Source organism: Trematomus bernacchii, unplaced genomic scaffold (genome assembly GCF_902827165.1).
Source record: "Trematomus bernacchii unplaced genomic scaffold, fTreBer1.1, whole genome shotgun sequence".
Taxonomy (NCBI): domain Eukaryota; kingdom Metazoa; phylum Chordata; class Actinopteri; order Perciformes; family Nototheniidae; genus Trematomus; species Trematomus bernacchii.
The window spans coordinates 1203319-1221178 of NW_022987584.1; the positions used below are offsets into that span (position 1 = coordinate 1203319).

The 17860-nt window shown below is 49.2% G+C and overlaps 1 pseudogene; it reads left to right on the forward strand.

Annotated features, from left to right (window-relative positions):
• The first annotated feature begins 558 nt into the window (after positions 1-558).
• Positions 559-17045, forward strand: LOC117480842 (annotated as a pseudogene).
• The last annotated feature ends 815 nt before the right edge of the window (positions 17046-17860 follow it).

Genomic DNA, 17860 nt, shown 5'->3' on the forward strand with positions numbered 1-17860 from the left:
TGCACGTGATGAGGGGCGGGACATAGTGACACCACAGCGCTCCAACACATTGCACGTGATGAGGGGCGGGACATAGTGACATCACAGCGCTCCAACACATTGCACGTGATGAGGGGCGGGACATAGTGACATCACAGCGCTCCAACACATTGCACGTGATGAGGGGCGGGACATAGTGACATCACAGCGCTCCAACACATTGCACGTGATGAGGGGCGGGACATAGTGACATCACAGCGCTCCAACACATTGCACGTGATGAGGGGCGGGACATAGTGACACCACAGCGCTCCAACACATTGCACGTGATGAGGGGCGGGACATAGTGACATCACAGCGCTCCAACACATTGCACATGATGAGGGGCGGGACATCTGGAAGCGGTTACAGATCGCATGGAGACATTTCGCAATAGAGGGAGGCTTCATATGAGTATGAGTAACTTTCCGTTGTTTTAATGTTTCAACACAACAACACTTTCTGAGAAGCTGCAGTGTTTCAGGTTCAGCAGGAGGAACACGTTGATGTTTGTCAGACAGAGGGACATTACACACACACACACACACACACACACACACACACACACACACACACACACACAGTTCAAAGTGCGTCTCTGAGGGTCGATGACCTCCGGCTCGCCGCCTGTTTTCAGTCTTTTTGTCGTGAAGGAGACGAGACGGAGACATCGCCATGACGACTGAATACCATGACAACGTCGAAGATGAGAGCGACACCTTCTGGAACAAAGGTACCTGTCTGTCTCTCACCTGTCTGTCTCTCACCTGTCTGTCCCTCTCCTGTCTGTCTCTCACCTGTCTGTCTCTCACCTGTCTGTCTCTCACCTGTCTCTCTCTCACCTGTCTGTCCCTCTCCTGTCTGTCTCTCACCTGTCTGTCTCTCACCTGTCTGTCTCTCACCTGTCTCTCTCTCGCCTGTCTGTCTCTCAGAGGGACTCTTTTCTCTCTTGTTTTGATATATTCTGGAGAAAAAAGACAGAATATTTAGTGAAAAAATATCTGAATCTTTTGAGAATATTCTGTGTGTCTCACCTGTCTGTCTCTCACCTGTGTGTATCTCACCTGTGTGTCTCTCACCTGTCTCTCTCACCTGTCTGTCTCTCACCTGTGTGTCTCTCACCTGTGTGTCTCTCACCTGTCTCTCTCACCTGTGTGTCTCTCACCTGTGTGTCTCTCACCTGTGTGTCTCTCACCTGTGTGTCTCTCACCTGTGTGTCTCTCACCTGTGTGTCTCTCACCTGTGTGTCTCTCACCTGTCTGTCTCTCACCTGTGTGTCTCTCTCTACCTGTGTGTCTCTCACCTGTGTGTCTCTCTCTACCTGTGTGTCTCTCACCTGTGTGTCTCTCTCACCTGTGTGTCTCTCACCTGTGTGTCTCTCACCTGTGTGTCTCTCACCTGTGTGTCTCTCACCTGTCTCTCTCTACCTGTGTGTCTCTCACCTGTCTGTATCTCACCTGTGTGTCTCTCACCTGTCTCTCTCTACCTGTGTGTCTCTCACCTGTCTGTCTCTCACCTGTGTCTCTCACCTGTGTGTCTCTCACCTGTCTCTCTCACCTGTCTGTCTCTCTCTACCTGTGTGTCTCTCACCTGTGTGTCTCTCACCTGTCTCTCTCTACCTGTGTGTCTCTCACCTGTCTGTCTCTCACCTGTCTGTCTCTCACCTGTCTCTCTCACCTGTGTGTCTCTCTCTACCTGTGTGTCTCTCACCTGTCTCTCTCTACCTGTGTGTCTCTCACCTGTCTCTCTCTCACCTGTCTGTCTCTCACCTGTCTGTCTCTCACCTGTGTGTCTCTCACCTGTGTGTCTCTCACCTGTCTGTCTCTCACCTGTCTCTCTCTACCTGTGTGTCTCTCACCTGTCTGTCTCTCACCTGTCTGTCTCTCACCTGTCTGTCTCTCACCTGTGTGTCTCTCACCTGTCTCTCTCACCTGTGTGTCTCTCACCTGTCTGTCTCTCACCTGTGTGTCTCTCACCTGTCTGTCTCTCACCTGTCTGTCTCTCACCTGTGTGTCTCTCACCTGTCTGTCTCTCACCTGTGTGTCTCTCACCTGTCTGTCTCTCACCTGTCTGTCTCTCACCTGTGTGTCTCTCACCTGTCTGTCTCTCACCTGTCTGTCCTCTCACCTGTCTGTCTCTCACCTGTGTGTCTCTCACCTGTGTGTCTCTCACCTGTCTCTCTCTACCTGTGTGTCTCTCACCTGTCTGTCTCTCACCTGTCTGTCTCTCACCTGTGTGTCTCTCACCTGTCTCTCTCTACCTGTGTGTCTCTCACCTGTCTGTCTCTCACCTGTGTGTCTCTCACCTGTGTGTCTCTCACCTGTGTGTCTCTCACCTGTGTGTCTCTCTACCTGTGTGTCTCTCACCTGTCTGTCTCTCACCTGTCTGTCTCTCACCTGTGTGTCTCTCACCTGTGTGTCTCTCTACCTGTGTGTCTCTCACCTGTCTGTCTCTCACCTGTGTGTCTCTCACCTGTCTCTCTCTACCTGTGTGTCTCTCACCTGTCTCTCTCTACCTGTGTGTCTCTCACCTGTGTCTCTCACCTGTGTGTCTCTCACCTGTCTCTCTCTCACCTGTGTGTCTCTCTCTACCTGTGTGTCTCTCACCTGTGTGTCTCTCACCTGTCTGTCTCTCACCTGTGTGTCTCTCTCTACCTGTGTGTCTCTCACCTGTGTGTCTCTCACCTGTCTCTCTCTACCTGTGTGTCTCTCACCTGTCTGTCTCTCACCTGTCTCTCTCTACCTGTGTGTCTCTCACCTGTCTCTCTCTCACCTGTCTGTCTCTCACCTGTCTGTCTCTCACCTGTGTGTCTCTCACCTGTCTGTCTCTCACCTGTCTCTCTCTACCTGTGTGTCTCTCACCTGTCTGTCTCTCACCTGTCTGTCTCTCACCTGTCTGTCTCTCACCTGTCTGTCTCTCACCTGTCTGTCTCTCACCTGTGGTCTCTCACCTGTGTGTCTCTCTCTACCTGTGTGTCTCTCACCTGTGTGTCTCTCACCTGTCTGTCTCTCACCTGTCTGTCTCTCACCTGTCTGTCTCTCACCTGTCTGTCTCTCACCTGTGTGTCTCTCTCTACCTGTGTGTCTCTCACCTGTGTGTCTCTCACCTGTCTCTCTCTACCTGTGTGTCTCTCACCTGTCTGTCTCTCACCTGTCTCTCTCTACCTGTGTGTCTCTCACCTGTCTCTCTCTCACCTGTCTGTCTCTCACCTGTCTGTCTCTCACCTGTGTGTCTCTCACCTGTCTGTCTCTCACCTGTCTCTCTCTACCTGTGTGTCTCTCACCTGTCTGTCTCTCACCTGTCTGTCTCTCACCTGTCTGTCTCTCACCTGTCTGTCTCTCACCTGTGTGTCTCTCACCTGTCTGTCTCTCACCTGTCTCTCTCTACCTGTGTGTCTCTCTCTACCTGTGTGTCTCTCACCTGTGTGTCTCTCACCTGTCTCTCTCTCACCTGTCTGTCTCTCACCTGTCTGTCTCTCACCTGTCTCTCTCTACCTGTGTGTCTCTCACCTGTCTGTCTCTCACCTGTGTGTCTCTCACCTGTGTGTTTCTCACCTGTGTGTCTCTCACCTGTCTCTCTCACCTGTCTGTCTCTCACCTGTGTGTCTCTCACCTGTGTGTCTCTCACCTGTCTGTCTCTCACCTGTCTGTCTCTCACCTGTCTGTCTCTCTCTACCTGTGTGTCTCTCACCTGTGTGTCTCTCACCTGTCTGTCTCTCACCTGTCTGTCTCTCTCTACCTGTGTGTCTCTCACCTGTCTGTCTCACCTGTGTGTCTCTCACCTGTGTGTCTCTCACCTGTCTCTCTCTCACCTGTCTGTCTCTCACCTGTGTCTCTCTCTACCTGTGTGTCTCTCACCTGTCTCTCTCACCTGTCTTCTCTCACCTGTCTGTCTCTCACCTGTCTGTCTCTCACCTGTCTGTCTCTCACCTGTCTGTCTCTCACCTGTCTGTCTCTCACCTGTCTCTCTCTACCTGTGTGTCTCTCACCTGTGTGTCTCTCACCTGTCTCTCTCACCTGTCTGTCTCTCACCTGTGTGTCTCTCACCTGTGTGTCTCTCACCTGTCTCTCTCTCACCTGTCTGTCTCTCACCTGTGTGTCTCTCACCTGTCTCTCTCTACCTGTGTGTCTCTCACCTGTGTGTCTCTCACCTGTCTATCTCACCTGTGTGTCTCTCACCTGTCTGTCTCTCACCTGTCTGTCTCACCTGTGTGTCTCTCACCTGTGTGTCTCTCACCTGTGTGTCTCTCACCTGTCTGTCTCACCTGTCTGTCTCTCACCTGTGTGTCTCTCACCTGTCTGTCTCTCACCTGTCTGTCTCACCTGTGTGTCTCTCACCTGTGTGTCTCTCACCTGTCTGTCTCTCACCTGTCTCTCTCTCACCTGTCTGTCTCTCTCTACCTGTGTGTCTCTCACCTGTCTGTCTTTCACCTGTCTGTCTCTCACCTGTCTGTCTCTCACCTGTCTGTCTCTCACCTGTCTGTGTCTCTGCAGGTCCCCCTGTCTCTCTCTCTCTTGTCTCCAGATTCAGACCCTTGTTGTTTCCTGTTCTGACGGCGACATTTATCCTGATCCTGATCATAGCTCTGGGAGCAAGCAGTGAGACACACACACTCACACACACACACACACACACACACACACACACACACACTCAGACACACACACTCACACACACACTCAGACACACACACTCACACACACACACACACACACACACACACAGACACACACTCAGACACACACACTCACACACACACTCACACACACACACACACACACCACACACACACACACACACACACACACACACACACACACACACACACACACACACACACACACACACACACACACACAGGACAGTTCTGTGAGTATTTGGAAAAGGTAAACTGTAAAATTGTTAAAAAAATAAATAATTATAAATGAACAAAAGTCTGAATATTCTCAATGTAACGATGAGTCAATATTATGTGTGTGTATGTGTGTGTGTGTGTGTGTGTCTGTGTGTGTGTGTCTGGTGTGTGTGTGTGTGTGTGTGTGATGTGTGCTGTGTCTGTGTGTGTGTGTGTGTGTGTGTGTGTGTGTGTGTGGTGTGTGTGTGTGATGTGTGTGTGGTATGTGTGTGTGTGTGTGTGTGGTGTATGTGTGTGTGTGTGTGTGTGTGTGTATGTGATGTGTGTGTGTGTGTGTGTGTCTGTGTGTGTATGTGTGTGTGTGTGTGTGTATGTGTATGTGTATGGTGTGTGTGTATGGTATGTGTGTGTGTGTGTATGGTATCGTGTGTGTGTGTGTGTGTGTGTATGCTGTGCTGTGTGTGTGTGTGTGTGTGCTGTGTATGTGTGTGTGTGTGTGTGTGTGTCTCTGTGGTGTGTGTGGTGGTGTGTGTGTGTGTGTGTGTGTCTGTGTGTGGTCTGTGTGTTGTGTGTGGTGTCGTGTGTGATGTCTGTGTGTGTGTGTGTGTGTGTGTGTGTGTGTGTCTGTATGTGTGTGTGGGTGTGTTGTTGGTGTGTGTCTGTGTGTGTGTGTGTGTGTGTCTGTGTATGTGTGTGTGTGTGTGTGTGTGTGTGTGTGTGTGTGTGTGTGTGTGTGTGTGTGTGTGTGCAGACACCAAGATGTCCAACAGACTCTGGTCCGTAGAGAACTCAGTGTCTAACCTGACGGAGACTCAGAGCTCCAGCCAGCAGGAGACCAGAGGTAACACCCTGTTGTGTCTCTTCTATGTGCTCTATATCTATATCTGCTCTGCTGGAGGAGCCTCTCATCTCCATCTCTCCTCCTCCTCCTCTTCCTCTTCCTCCTCCTCCCCCTCCTCCTCTTCCTCTTCCTCCTCCTCTTCCTCAGATGCAGTTAAAGATGTTCAGAGGGTAAGGTTTGCAGTGGAGAGCAACAAAGATGAGCTGAACTCAGGTGAGTCTCACTTCACCTGAAACACCTTCAACCACACTGCTGTGACTGACACTGTGTGTGTGTGTGTGTGTGTGTGTGTGTGTGTGTGTGTGTGTGTGTGTGTGTGTGTGTGTCTCTCTCTATGTGTGTGTGTGTGTGTGTGTGTGTGTGTGTGTGTGTGTGTGTGTGTGTGTGTGTGTGTGTGTGTGTGTGTGTGTGTGTCTGTGTGTGTGTGTGTGTGTGTGTGTGTGTGTCTGTGTGTGTGTGTGAGTGTGTGTGTGTGTGTGTGTGTGTGTGTTCAGTGTCCGAGGCGTTGAAGCAGCTCTCCGCTCTGGACTCTCTCAGCAAGACGGTCTCCGAGCTCAAATGTTCCCTCGAACACCTCATCCACAACAGTACAGACACACACACACACACACACATCTCTCTCAACTGTCTCTCTCTCACCTGTCTGTCTCTCACCTGTCTCTCTCTCACCTGTCTCTCTCTCACCTGTCTCTCTCTCACCTGTCTGTCTCTCACCTGTCTCTCTCTCACCTGTCTCTCTCTCACCTGTCTCTCTCTCACCTCTCTCTCACCTCTCTCTCACCTGTCTGTCTCTCACCTGTCTCTCTCTCACCTGTCTCTCTCTCACCTGTCTCTCTCTCACCTGTCTCTCTCTCACCTCTCTCTCACCTCTCTCTCACCTGTCTGTCTCTCACCTGTCTCTCTCTCACCTGTCTCTCTCTCACCTGTCTCTCTCACCTCTCTCTCACCTCTCTCTCACCTGTCTGTCTCTCACCTGTCTGTCTCTCACCTGTCTCTCTCTCACCTGTCTGTCTCTCTCACCTGTCTCTCTCTCACCTCACCTGTCTCTCTCACCTGTCTCTCTCTCACCTCACCTGTCTCTCTCACCTGTCTGTCTCTCACCTGTCTGTCTCTCACCTGTCTGTCTCTCACCTGTCTCTCTCTCACCTGTCTCTCTCTCACCTGTCTCTCTCACCTCTCTCTCACCTCTCTCTCACCTGTCTGTCTCTCACCTGTCTGTCCTCTCACCTGTCTCTCTCTCAGGCTCTTCAGTAGAGGGGTGCTGTCCTCTGGCCTGGACCACCTTCCAGAGCAGCTGCTACCTGTTCAGTCAGACTCTCCTGTCCTGGGACGAGGCTAAAGCCTGGTGCAACGACCACGAGTCCCACCTGGCCATCATCCTCTCTGACGACGAGTGGGTGAGACACCTGTCTGTCAATCACAACAGTTACTATATCACTTCCTGAACGTAGTGACATCACTATGGAACACATTGTACGTGATAGGCTAAGGGGCGGGACAACTGTCTGTTAAATATATCATCTTTAACATATTTATTATAATGTTCGAGAGGTCTGGAACGCCTCCATTGGAGCCCTTTGTTAACTTCAGGAACATAGTGACATCACAGCGCTCCAACACATCTGTCCAAGGGCCAAAGTTATTCCTAGAGACACTTTCGCAGGCCAGCGATTTTTTTATATAGCCCTGAATTTTGAAGTTGTTGACCGGGGGGGGGGGTCGCTGGAGCCTCGTGCGGGGGCTACGACAGAGCGCATTAAGCAGACTCTTCACGCGACCGAAGGTTCACTTCTTCTTCAGGGCAGGGAAGCTACGCAGGCTGCTGTCCCACAGCTGCTGCCTCTCTGTTGGACTCCGGTACTGCACATTACTCACCAAACGTTGAAACAATGAGCGAAGTCCACATTTCTATTGTTGACTCCTTCGCCCCATGTACCCGGGCTGTGGATACTTCTAGATACGATATGTCTAGATATGTTAGAACCCAGAGCTTACGTGAGAGGGAATGGGGAGGCTTCCACCGAGTCGCAACACATTTTTTTGCTGCTGTAAGCCCGGCTAATAGTGCTCGCCTTTTGGTCAGGGTTAAACCCAGGTTGGACAGGTCGTTTAAAGTGTGACACGTGAATGAGGCACGTTAGTCTCAAATATCGCCCAAAGGTTAGAGGCAACCATCTCCCAGAATCTGGCCACTGGCGGACATTCCCAGAACATATGTAAATAAGTACCAATAGCCTCTACGTCACATAGAGTGCAATTTGGATCAGCAGTTATTTTCATTAAACAAAGCTTCCTAGGCGTAAGGTCAACTCTATGAGTCAAATGATAAGGTATGTGCTGGTGGTCAGGATGCCTAGAAGCTATTAGTATATTGGACCAGACTTCATCCCAATCAAACTCTGGATCCAGATCTGGGATGTCGGCCCTCCATATCACATCTAACGCCAGAGGTCTATAAGCGTGTTGTGAAATGAACCAGTAAAGGAAACAAGGCCACTTGTACCTCTAGTGGAGTGTAGGATGTTATGCAGCGGGTGTGGTCATAGAGGACTTTGCAATGGAACACCGCTAGCCCTTAAAGCCGACCTCAACTCAACAATCAAATCAAATTCTGTACACAGCTCCCGAAACGAACGCAGACCTTCATCTCCATAGACGTTCCCCAGTATATGAACCCCTCTCACTTTCCACTGAGGAAACTGAATGGGATGGCCACCAATCAACAATCTGGCATTGTTAAATAATGGGGAACATGGATTCCATGCATCGGGGCAGCCACATAGTTTCTCTACCGCCCTCCAGACAGACAGACATTGTGATACAATGGGGCCGAACCTGCAACGACACTGCGCAATAGTTGTGCGAATACAAGAGATCTTGAAGGGTGTAAGGATGCACTAGACTCTCTTCCAGGGCCCGCCATGACACTGATTCCTCAGACTGGAGCCAGGTTAATAAGGGTCTAAGCGTGAAGGCCCAATAATAGTGTTTACAATTTGGGAGAGACAAACTGTCTGTCTGTCCCGCTGCATTGTAGAGAGCTTGATGCGTGGGCGTTTGCCATAAACATGTGGTCACAGCTGTCTGTAGCTTGCTCCAGCACTGAGTTGGTGGAGGAAGAGGTAGCATTGAACTAACAAAATGAACTCTGGGTAGAATGTTCATCTTGATTATTGATACACGGCTGCGAAGTGAATCAGGCAGAGAAGACCATCTATCCAAATCAGAAATGATTTTATGAAGCGTGTTACCATAGTTATGTTTCACTATTGTCTGAATCGAAGGAAACACGTCTATCCCCAGGTATGTACACGTTTTGACACCTGGGATAGATGGAGGGACAGGTGCATCGATCATTGCCTGGTTCAGTGGCATCAAAGCAGATTTCTGCCAATTGATCTTAAACCCAGAAAGCTGACCATATGGATCGACAACAGACAGTATTCTTGGGATACATTGTACAGCATTGCCCAAATACAATAGCACATCATCAGCATATAAGGAAAGATGATGATGCGTACCATTAATGGAGATTGGGGATAACGTGACTGACGAATGGTCTGTGCCAGCGGCTCAAGTGACAGCGCAAATAGCAAGGGGCTTAGCGGACAGCCTTGCCTTGATCCTCTCGAGATAGCAAAAGATGGGGAGCATACCTTGCCTGTAAGCACCATAGCTGTTGGGTTTTTATATAGCACCTTGACCATGTCAATAAAAGGGGCGCCAAAGCCCATTGCCCCGAGTACCGACCACAAAAAGGGCCATTCTAGACGGTCGAAGGCCTTCATCGCATCACGTGAGAGACCTGCAGCTGGGGAAGGTAGGTGTTGGGCCCCATCTATGATGTGTAATAGCCTCCTTACATTGTCAGCGGCTAGCCTGGATTTGATAAAGCCTGTCTGATCGCTATGTACTCGATCCGTCATGTGAGACTGAAGGCGCCTAGCCAGCACTTTGGCATAGATCTTTACGTCAGTGTTCAACCTGTTAAGCCCCAAAGCCCCCGTCAGCGGGTCTTTTTTTTTTTCACAAATTAAAAAAAGAAAATGATTAATTATTTTTATTTTTATTTTTTGTCTTTGAATGGAATGAATACCTATGGTGATAATTCAATGTAATACATCATTTTTATAGTCTATTACCTGAAAAAGGTCAAATGGCACTGATGGAACCAGATATACCCAAATGTGCCGAAAGCTTATTCCGCCTGGAACTTTTTTTTGCTAAACCTCTCTAAAAAGGTCAAATCGAACTTGTTTTGCCTCAATCTTGATACAGGGTACTTATATGTTATAGTTTGGATTCCTAAAGCTTTTAGTCTACCATCCCATCATTCAAGGGTGGTTTTCACTATAAGTAATGTTTTTTCTTTAGGCGGAGGTAAGAATTTACCTTTTTTTACTATGTTCCATCTGAATTTACTCTGACTGAGAAAAATCTATATTGATTCTGACACTTCTACATCCAACTCACAGATGTAACCTTGCTTTGATAAAAGAAATTATTCATATAACCCTTTTAGAAGTGAAGTTGTAGTCATTTGTTTTGGGCATGTCATTTTCGAGCCTGAAACCTGAAAAACAGGCTTGGGGCTTAACAGGTTAAGAGTGAGAGGGGCCTGTAACTAGTACACTCTGTCGGATCCTTGCCTTTTTTAAGAAGCAATGATAACAGGGCAGTGTTGACGTCTCTCAAAAATGAACCCTCCTTAATAGAAAATAATATCATCTCTACAAGCAAGGGGCCGAGCAAGGGCCAAAAGGTGAGATAGAATTCAGGTGGAATACCATCTGGGCCTGGCGACCTGCCCTTACGCATGTCCTTTACTGCTTTCTCAATTTCGTGGTGTGTGATGGGGGCATTCAGATTTTCAGAGTCGCTGACAGAAAGAGACTCCATTTGGATATTATTTAAAAAATCATCGCAAACAGATTGGACAAAGCCACTCTCCGAACTGTACAGATCCTTGTAGAAAGAAACAAAGGTGGTGTTCACGCTCTTGGGATCGGTTAGAACAGTGCCATCTATAGATTTAACACTGAAAATATCAGCTAAATGTTCATTGGTCCGAAGCCTCAAGGCCAGCAGGTGGCTAGGTCTGGCGGAGTGGAAGTAGTAAGTCTGTCTGGTTCTGTGCATAAGAAATTCTGAACGGCGTCTGAGGAGAGAATTCATTTCTTTTTTGATCAGGTCTTTTTGGAGTGCAACAGAATCGCTGTCATGGTGTTGTAAGTTAGCATCGAGAGCAGCATACTTTAGTTCTAATGCTTCCAATTGAGCTGCACGTTCCTTGTTTCGGGTGGATGCGTACAGAGTGGTGTTGCTTCTAATAAAGCCCTTCGTTGCCTCCCTCTCTCGGGTCAGACACTGACCCCTTGTTGAACCCCAAAAACTTGCGGAGGTTAGTCTCAAACTGAGACTTGTATGTTTCGTCACGCAGCAGTGAGGAGTGAAAAGGCCATCTGGGAGCTCTAGTGGGGACAGCCCTACGTGTGACAGAACAGCAGATGGGTTTGTGATCAGTCCATGTAACTGGTATATAGAAAGCCTTTCCAACATTATGAAATAGATCTTTGGACGCAAAGAGAAAATCTAGCCTAGAAAAGGATTTATGTCTACCTGAGGAAAAAGAGTAATCTTTTATGGAGGGATTCATCACACGCCAGATGTCTATCATATTTGTTTGGGCCGCCCACCGGCGTAACGCATCAGAAGCGAGACGTTGGTCTCTACTCTCAGCCCCACCCGTTCTATCCATGTAGCTATCCCATACTGCATTGAAATCTGCGCCCATAACCAGACGAAAGCCGTGAGATCCCGTAGAGTTTTGGTGAATTGCTCATAAAAGCCAGCCTCGAAAGTGTTGGGAGCATAGGCAGAAATCAATGCTATATTCTGCCCGTCCAGACAAATCTTGGCAATGGCCAGTCGCCCCTCCTTAGCCGTCCAAGAGCCGATCAGATCAAATTTCAGCTTGCGCCTACAAACTATCATCACACCCTTGGTCTTCGTAGGAGCAGACGAAAAGACAATAGGGTGATAGAGCCTATTTGCAAAGCGGGCAAAGTCAATATTTCTCTTGTGCAAAAATCCTAAAATAGTGGTCCTTTGATGTGAGATATTGAGTCCCCTGGCATTAATGGAAATCAAATTGAGATTAGTCATAAGTAGAGAAGTGTAAGAATACAATATAAAGTATAGTCACCTCAACAAGCAGGATATGGTGATCTGGATCCCAAAAAAAAACCTTCCCCAAAAAAGACAAAACATAAAACAAACTCAAAAACAACCCAAGAAAAGTGAGGAGATACGTCCCTCCTGGACATTCCTGATAAGTCCCTAACTGGACAAATAACTCAAATCTGGGAACTCTAACTGCCTAAGAGGGGCAGCACCATCACCAGCCATTAGAACAGGTGATATCTGTTCATTGCTAGACAATGATCTAACGAACTGCTGAGCAACGCATCAGCGTAGTGAGTCATCAGAACACATGCATAAGATCCATCACAACATCAAATAATCAAGAGAAAAATAAAAATGTGGGCAAGTAACGTAAGAACATGTGAAATAAACGAAAAAAGAGATACAACAAGATAGTAGTTTGTACCACTTTGACATGTCGATATACGCCCAGCCATACAGCCTGCCCAGCACCCACACGCATACACTCGCAGCAGCACTCTCCCACCAAGCCTATACACACCAGCGTCCGTACACTCTTAACTCCATCCCGCGTCTATAGGCACAAACAGGCCGCGCGTGAGCACGGACGCGCAATTATGGCACTTTGGGCTTTCCATACATAATAGACATCAACAAACACAGCGCCAGCGCGACAACCACACACGCAGCCCACACATACACACAGGACAATGATGCTTGGCTAGGAATGCAAGAGAAAGACTTACCGGTCTACATATGGTCAGTGCATAATAAAAGAATGAAACAAATAAATGTAGAAAGAAAAAAGCAGTCCAAAAACGATGGTCTACGTATACGGCCCACGGGTTCCATCCAGGCAGACAGCGTAACTGAGACTTCATGCTCCCCCCCACCCCCAAAGCCCTTAGAATGTTATATGCCAAACACCTACGAATGTCTTACCACAATAACTCAGTGTTCTTCAGGGGAGGGGAGGGGAGGGGTAAATAATCAGTTTACTAAGACACAGTCCGCTGTCCATGATAACACTTATAAGTTTATAGAGTTCTGATGCACTGCATAGCCTTCTTCGGGTCGTCAAAGCGGTGCTTAGCCCCACTGGGTGCAGTGAAGGACAGTACAGCCGGGTATCCGATGCCAAACGGGATCTTAGCCGAGTGAAGTAGCCGTTTACATTCCAAAAAGGAGCGTCGCCGATCTTGCGTTGCCTTTGAGAAATCCTGGTAGAAGCTTATTTCATGGGTCTTCCACCTGACATCTCCCATTTCCCTCGCGACGTTTCTCATGTGCTCCTTTTGCTGGAATCTCAGGAAACGCACCACGAAAGGTCTCGGTGGAGCCCCGGGCCTGATTGGGGCTAGAGACCTGTGAGCACGCTCCAAATCCAGGCCCCCAGGAAAACCCGTCTGAAGGATGTCCGGTAGCGTTGTCTTCAGGAAGGATAAAGCATCTTTCTCCTCAGAATGCTCCGGGAATCCATAGATGCGTAGATTCACCCGCCTATCCCTATCCTCGTATTCCACCAGCTTAGCATTCAGCGTTTCTACCTCCGACACTAGGGCTGGCGGAGAATTGCGGCGCTGGTCTTCCAGCATATCCAGCCGGGCCTCAGCACTGGTAATTCGGGTAAGCACGTCGGCTAGCTTCTCCTCAACAGCAACAACGGCTCTCCGCGTTTCCGATAGTTCTTTCCGAAGGTCAGTAAAGTGCTTTGTTTGGTCCTCAGATAGCTTTTGAAGAAGCTCAAGAATCGCGGTGTTGGTCGGCTCAGTAGCAGTTCAACACCTTAATGTCCGGTGAGACATTCGCAGGCTTCGGGCTAGCATTAGCCTTGAGAACCAGGTGTTGTTGAGTTGCATTAACTACGGTTTTCGGATGTTTTTTAGTATTCGGCATGTTTAAATGTAACAGATGACTATTGGGACTAATAACTTGTGACTTGAGATAAAAAGTATCACTGATAGTGGGATATTTAAGCAAAAATAAATGGTGATGGCGCCGGAGCCACGAACTTAAGCAGCCATCTTCCTCGACGTCCACTCCTCCATCTATTTAACATAATGTTAAAGATAATAAACATCGCCTCCATTGGACCCCTTTGTTAACTTCAGGAACATAGTGACATCACAGCGCGCCAATCACAACAGAGCCGGCCAGCTAACCAATCAGAGCAGACTGGGCCCTGGTTTCAGACAGAGGGTGAAAAGAGCATCATCAGGATAGGGCCTCTTCACATGTATAGAGTAAACAGCAGGGGCAGTTCCTCCCAAGCCCCCAGGAAGTGCTCCGGACTCTGAGGAAAACATTCCTAGTGGCCAAACGGCGGTACTACAACGTCCGTATCAGTCCGTGACGTCACTGGACCAGAAAGACTTTCTCCCATTGGCTAACATGGGGAAAGAGACGTCTGTAAATCAGAGGATCATTCAAACTAAATAAACTACCCAGAATGCACTCTGTGATAGCCCTTATTAGAATCATTCGGTCCTTAGAGTTGTAAAATGCATTAAAAGCTGAATCCAGATTTATTTTCTCTCTCCATTCATTCTGCTGAGCCGAGAGCGGGAGGGGGCGGGGCTTAATGACAGGAGGCGGGCTTAAGGGGAAACTCAACTGCGCTCTATGAGCTACATACGGGTACTTCTGCTCCGACAGCCAGGCATGATGGGTAATTTTTGACGTTTTGCTCTCGAGAATGTCAGGCCATTTTGTCCTCATGAGCCAATGAGCAGCTCTCATAGGAATGAACAAGCCCCGCCCCCGACGCTGGATCCAGTTCTTATTAAACATCCACGGTTCCCACAGGAAGTTAAACCAGCTTCCTGTCTCTGTTCAGGTCTTTGTTAAATCTCACTCTCACGGAACCTACTACTGGGTGGGTCTGACGGACGGGAGGACCGGCCAATGGGAGTGGGTCAACCACACGCCCTACGTCATGAACCGCAGGTGAGCCCCGCCCTCTGTCTCTGTGGGAAACTGCTTCGATCCGTTTCGAACGACTCCCCCTCCGTCTTTCTGTCTCTCATGACTTGCCCTCCGTCTTTCTGTCTCTCATGACTCGCCCTCCGTCTTTCTGTCTCTCACGATGTGTTCCTCCGTCTTTCTGTCTCTCATGACTCGCCCTCCGTCTTTCTGTCTCTGTGTCTCTGTGTCTCTGTGTCTCTGTGTCTCTGTGTCTCTGTGTCTCTGTCTCTCTGTCTCTGTGTCTCTGTGTCTCTGTGTCTCTGTGTCTGTCTCTGTGTCTCTGTGTCTCTGTCTCTCTGTCTCTGTCTCTGTGTCTCTGTGTCTCTGTGTCTGTCTCTGTGTCTCTGTCTCTGTGTCTCTGTGTCTCTGTGTCTCTCTGTCTCTGTGTCTCTCTGTCTCTGTGTCTCTGTGTCTCTGTGTCTGTCTCTGTGTCTCTGTCTCTGTGTCTCTGTCTCTGTGTCTCTGTGTCTCTGTGTCTCTGTCTCTGTGTCTCTGTCTCTGTCTCTCTGTCTCTGTGTCTCTGTGTCTGTGTCTCTGTGTCTCTGTCTCTGTGTCTCTGTCTCTGTGTCTCTGTGTCTCTGTCTCTGTGTCTCTGTCTCTGTGTCTCTGTGTCTCTGTGTCTCTCTGTCTCTGTCTCTGTGTCTCTGTGTCTCTGTCTCTGTCTCTCTGTCTCTGTGTCTCTGTGTCTCTGTCTCTGTGTCTCTGTGTCTCTGTCTCTGTGTCTCTGTGTCTCTGTCTCTGTGTCTCTGTCTCTCTGTCTCTGTGTCTCTGTGTCTCTGTCTCTGTGTCTCTCTGTCTCTGTCTCTCTGTCTCTGTGTCTCTGTGTCTCTGTGTCTGTGTCTCTGTGTCTCTGTGTCTCTCACGATGTGTCCCTCTGTCTCTGTGTCTCTCACGATGTGTCCCTCTGTCTCTGTGTCTCTCACGATGTGTCCCTCTGTCTCTGTGTCTCTCTGTCTCTGTGTCTCTGTGTCTCTGTGTCTCTGTGTCTCTCACGATGTGTCCCTGTGTCTCTGTGTCTCTGTGTCTCTGTGTCTCTGTGTCTCTCACGATGTGTCCCTCTGTCTCTGTGTCTCTGTGTCTCTGTGTCTCTGTGTCTCTCTGTCTCTGTGTCTCTGTGTCTCTGTGTCTCTGTGTCTCTGTGTCTCTCTGTCTCTGTGTCTCTGTGTCTCTGTGTCTCTGTCTCTGTGTCTCTGTGTCTCTGTCTCTGTGTCTCTGTGTCTCTGTGTCTCTGTGTCTGTGTCTCTGTGTCTCTGTGTCTCTCCGTCTCTGTGTCTCTCACGATGTGTCCCTCTGTCTCTGTGTCTCTGTGTCTCTGTGTCTCTGTGTCTCTGTGTCTCTGTGTCTCTGTGTCTCTCACGATGTGTCCCTCTGTCTCTGTGTCTCTGTGTCTCTCTGTCTCTGTGTCTCTGTGTCTCTCTGTCTCTGTGTCTCTGTGTCTCTGTGTCTCTGTGTCTCTGTGTCTCTGTGTCTCTGTGTCTCTGTCTCTGTGTCTCTGTGTCTCTGTGTCTGTGTCTCTGTGTCTCTGTGTCTCTGTGTCTCTCCGTCTCTGTGTCTCTCACGATGTGTCCCTCTGTCTCTGTGTCTCTGTCTCTGTGTCTCTGTGTCTCTGTGTCTCTCACGATGTGTCCCTCTGTCTCTGTGTCTCTGTGTCTCTGTGTCTCTCTGTCTCTGTCTCTGTGTCTCTGTGTCTCTGTGTCTCTCCGTCTCTGTGTCTCTCACGATGTGTCCCTCCGTCTCTGTGTCTCTCTGTCTCTGTCTCTGTGTCTCTGTGTCTCTGTGTCTCTGTGTCTCTCCGTCTCTGTGTCTCTCACGATGTGTCCCTCCGTCTCTGTGTCTCTCACGATGTGTCCCTCCAGACGCTGGATGCCCGGGCAGCCGGACGCTTGGAATCTTCACGGACTCGGAGCCGGAGATGAAGATTGCGCTCATCTTCATGACGACGGACGCCTCAACGACCTGCACTGCTCCATGAGGATTAAATCCATCTGCCAGAGACACAAGGGAGGCTAACAGCCCCTAACCTCTGAATACCAGGAAGATACCAATAAATAATCTCATGCCAACGGGCTGGTTCAGGTTATTGATCAGCTGTTTCAGGTTATTGATCAGCTGGTTCAGGTTATTGATCAGCTGTTTGATTATCTGTTAGTCCAACAGGAGACTTTAAAAACACACCTGCTATAAAAGCTTTATACAAATAAATGTTATTTATTTTTATTTATAGGACCATTATACACACACACACACACACAACACACACACACACACACACACACACACACACACAGAAACACACACATAAACACTCACACACACACACACACACACACACACACACACACAGACACACACACACACACACACACACACAGAAACACACACATAAACACTCACACACACAGAAACACACACATAAACACTCACACACACACACACACACAGACACACACACACAGACACACACACACAGACACACACACACAGACACACACACACAGAAACACACACATAAACACTCACACACACACTCACACACACACACACATACCATGTATACATCACTTCAGGGGACATTACATTGACTTACATGCATTTCCTGGAGACTTATCCTGACCTTAACCATAACCAACACATGCCGAACCCTCAGGTGCTCCACCTCACCCTCACCCTCACCCTCACCCTCCACCTCACCCTCACCCTAACCCTCACCCTCACCCTCCACCTCACCCTCCACCTCACCCTCACCCTCACCCTCCACCTCACCCTCACCCTCCACCTCACCCTCACCCTCACCCTAACCCTCACCCTCACCCTCCACCTCACCCTCACCCTCACCCTCACCCTCACCCTCCACCTCACCCTCACCTTCACCCTCACCCTCACCCTCCACCTCACCCTCACCCTCACCCTCCACCTCACCCTCACCCTCCACCTCACCCTCACCCTCCACCTCACCCTCACCCTAACCCTCACCCTCACCCTCCACCTCACCCTCACCCCTCCACCTCACCCTGACC